This window comes from Etheostoma cragini, chromosome 12, assembly GCF_013103735.1.
Source record: "Etheostoma cragini isolate CJK2018 chromosome 12, CSU_Ecrag_1.0, whole genome shotgun sequence".
Lineage (NCBI taxonomy): Eukaryota > Metazoa > Chordata > Actinopteri > Perciformes > Percidae > Etheostoma > Etheostoma cragini.
In genome coordinates, this window is record NC_048418.1 from 11,850,262 (window position 1) to 11,854,617 (window position 4,356).

The following is a 4,356-nucleotide window of genomic DNA, read 5'->3' on the forward strand; positions in this document are numbered from 1 at the left end:
TTTAGGGAAGCAGTTGTGATCATTGTTGAAGACCAGCTGGGACAACAAAGAGACAAAGAAAAAACAGATTTGCTCATTCTTTCATTGTTTTTAATCAGTAACACATTTTATTGTGATATGGATACATTGTAGAGGAACAATGTACTGTAAGAACTTTATTCAGCACAGCAGTCACTCACTATTGACTTTGCAGCAGTTGACAGCAATAGCATTTGAGCATTTGAGCACTTTGCTTTAAACAATTCACTAACATTGCTATTTGCAAACAGAAGATCAAATTAGATTAGTGGGATGCAGCAGTTGCATGATCACCAGAGTTAGTTTCCTTGGAAGTAGCTCAATAAGCGCACTATCAATTTCTGAATCGTTACTATCCATTACGACGCCCATCCCTCTGTTCTTCCATCCTTCCGAAGAATTCTTGTCTGCAAACGAGGGAGTGAGACACAAAGAAAGACGTTACAAGAAATTACTCCTCAACTGACAGTTACTGAGCCCAAGCACCATTAAATCCTTTTGCTACGCTGTCTTGTTGGCCTGTCTATATTTATTTTTTAAAAACCCTGCTGATTTATAGCACAAGTTATCTTTCTCTCTCTTTACTGTTTTAATGTGTATTTACTCATGCTGGGTATGTATGTGTGTTCACATGAGGAGTAATCTCTTACCCAGTGGGAAAAGGAGGAGGAGGAGGGGGCTGTAATAGAGAATTAATAATAAAATTTCAGGAGAACACTTCAAATAATTATATTTCTGAATTAACAATTAACAACCCAGAAGTTTTCAGAACTATTACAACTTGTTCAGCCATTCAGTTATGATCAAAATTAAAATGTTCTGACAGTGATGATCTTTTGCAGCTGTTTATTGAGATGCAGATTCTGAAAGATTTAGCAACCTAGTTGTAAAAATAGAAAGGAATATAAATCTGCATTAAACAGGTTTGGTCTTACCCCCAGAACTCCCATCAGTCCACATGCTCCTGATCTCCGCCTACAGTTGGCATATCTTGCACGTCTGTTTCCAAATCTTCTGTTGTGGTCATTTGTACTTCCCACCTATAACAAATTGCAATTGTCAACTCTCAACAAATGGATGACTTACAAATTGCTAATTCAAATAGATCAAAATCTTAAAATTATAATTAAAATTACAGCCCACACAGTGTGAATATTGTGTAGATGTGAGTTCTCAATAAAAAATTGGGTAGGCAACTTATACTGGGACAAATATGTAAATACATGGAAGAGGTTAGGGCATAAGCGGTAACAAGTTATTATTAAAAGAGATTTAGATATAAATTACACTAGAAGTATTTTTTAGGTAACTAAGTATTTAATAATTACAAGGTACAGTAATGTTACTGCGTAACATGGCAAAGAATTGGAAAATGGGTTGATAGTGTCAATATTGCAATGAAATTAGTCTCAGGTTTATTTTATTTTAAACCAAAATATATTTTGTAAAAAGATTTATAAATACAGTACTTGTACTTGGAAAAAAAACAGAGAACAGTGGGGTAGATTAGTGTTGTGCTTTACTTCATCAAAACAAACACTGCGGGGTGAACAATATCCAGGCAGCGATTACGTTTGTTAGTACATTTGTTTTATATTGTATATCCCTATGTATAGAATATTTCCATTGTATTATGCAGGCTTCCACCTGAAACCAATTGTGGTCTAATTTAGCAAGCTTCATGCGCGTTTAATATTTTGACCTGACTGTGAGAGAAAACAATTATCAATGAGGACAATGTGACAATACCAGAAGCCTTTCCCAGTCAGCGGATCTGCTTACCGGAGAAGGAGGCAGTTGTTGAGGATCTGTAACCAGAGCGGCTGCATTAGTAGAAGTAGAGGATGCAATGAGCAGGAAAACCTGCACACCCAACAGGACCAGCAGCACACTTCTGTCCATGACTGAAGAGTTTGAAACACCTGTTAAACACACGTCTTTATATACTCACTGCCAACCAACGACTTGTTTATGGAGAAAGTGAAAACAACTAAGAGGGTTTACTGTGTGTAATTTAACCATGTTTAACTGATTTATCTGCTTCCTTCCTGTGGTCCCTCCTTGGAAATTTCGTGATCATATCGTGCCAGCAGGTTTACAGAGAACTATAACTTTACTTTGGTGCTTCCGGTCAGATAGAGCTCATGATATTCTACAACCTCTGAGTTAGAAAATACTGTGTTGAAATATTTAATGAAACCAACCTACCTTGCACTGAAGGGTTTATACAGTAGACCCAAAGACCATTGAGACCTTTTCATCAACCTGATCAGGAAAAAAACTCATTTTGTAGCTTAAAAAGAGAATGTATTAAAAATATAGCTGGACTGTACATCCATTAATCTACTACCTAGTTTGAATCTAGTCATTCCCTAAATATTGTTGCACTGTTAAAACTTTATGAACGTTTAAAATGAATGATAGGAAACATCTGAAAGAAGTCCGGTTCTATGCATGAGTCTATGAGAAAATCACCCTACTTCTTATTTGATTTTTAATCTCAATAAACATTTTCCTAACAAGTTCAACTCTACAATCGCTACTTTCAATTCTTTTTCAATACAGCATGATGTTCATTGTGTAAATTAATGTCCCATTTCTTTTAAAATAGACTACAAAGGAGGTGATTTCCAACAGGTGTGACTAAATGTCGACCTGTCATATCAAAATATAATCAAAAAACATACTTATAGAACAAGAGGTAAATCAAATAATATGTGCTAACATTACCATTACAAGAAGTTTCGAGCTAAATACCTACTTCTGATGTGAAATAATAAGGAAGTAGGCTACCACTGAAATGAGGAAATACCAAGAAATAAATTCTCAAACACACACACGTACACACACACACACACACACACACACACACACACACACACACACACAACACACTTTTTTGAAATCAACTAACACTGACTGTTGACACTTGACTGTTTTTTTCATGTCTGTCAATTCTGTGTTATCTTTCTAACATATTAAAATTCTTTATTTGCCAAGGACATTTTAACATATACGAGGACTGTATCTTCTGCATTTAGCACATCCTAACTATTTAGGAGCAGTGGACAGCCATACTCCGTCGCCCAGGGACCAGTATTGTCAGACAATGCAGGTGTTACCTTGCATGATACTCAAGTGGACTACAAGTTCTTCAACCACAAAGAAATGAAAAACAACTGTTGTGTCATATATAGTCATGCTGTATCTGAATGTCTTGTTGCTATGCAGGAGGGATCAAGGGCCTACATGTCTGTGTTCAGGGGCCTTAAATTCTAATCATAGTGGAGGAAACATGTATTATCAACCATTAGACAAAAGGAACAGGCAATAGTAACAGATTATCTAGGCACAATGAGGGACCAAAAATTTAAAAAAGACATTTCTCATTCTTATCATCTAGATTGGCACAGACAAACTTGGCAAACCAAAGAAAAAACACTTCCTCCTCTAGTCTGTGTAACGAAAAAAATACCCAAGCCCTGCATCAGACTATCAAGTAATCATATGTCTTTTTTCATCAACTTTAATTGTTTTCAATATGTATTTCTTTTTGTCAGTATATTTTATATATATATATATATATATATATATATATATATATATATATATATATATATTATTATATATATATATATATAATATACATACCAGTATGTATGTATGTATTAATGTTTATATATAATATAAATGCAGTAAAGAATAATAACTATAGGCAGCAATCAAATACATGTAGTGTATTGAAAAACACAATATCTCCCTCTGAAAAATAGTAGAGTATAAGCAATAAAGTAATTGTAGCCTACTCCTTAGTTACATTCCACCACTATATTTACATTACTAACTTTCCTCGTAAATTCAAATTGTTATTCTCCACCTGGCTGCTAGTTGCTAGCAACGTTTTTCGTCTTCGGTCCTACGTGCACACCTGGTCCTCATTATCCAATCAGACTGCAGCTTTCTCCAGACTCCTCTCTAACGTTGATCGATGCGGTTGTATCCTCAAGTAGGTCTACTCGGGATGTGAGTCTACTTGCGTTCATGTGTGACATTCTTACAGTTACTTATGCAAGTTATTGTAATACAGTGACAACTTTAAATAATTTAATAAATATTAAAAATTAATTATTGCACACACGTAGGCTACATAAATGTCCCAGAATGATAAATTCTCCTCACTCATAATCAGAATCCGGCTTTACTGGCCTAATCATTTTCTCTCACAGTTGTTAACACACACTTTCATCACTTCCAAGTGGTCTAAGTCCTTGTTCCCAGCAGATAAACACCCGGTTCAGGCTTTATCCTGTTTTTCTCTCAGAATCCGGGACAGGCTGC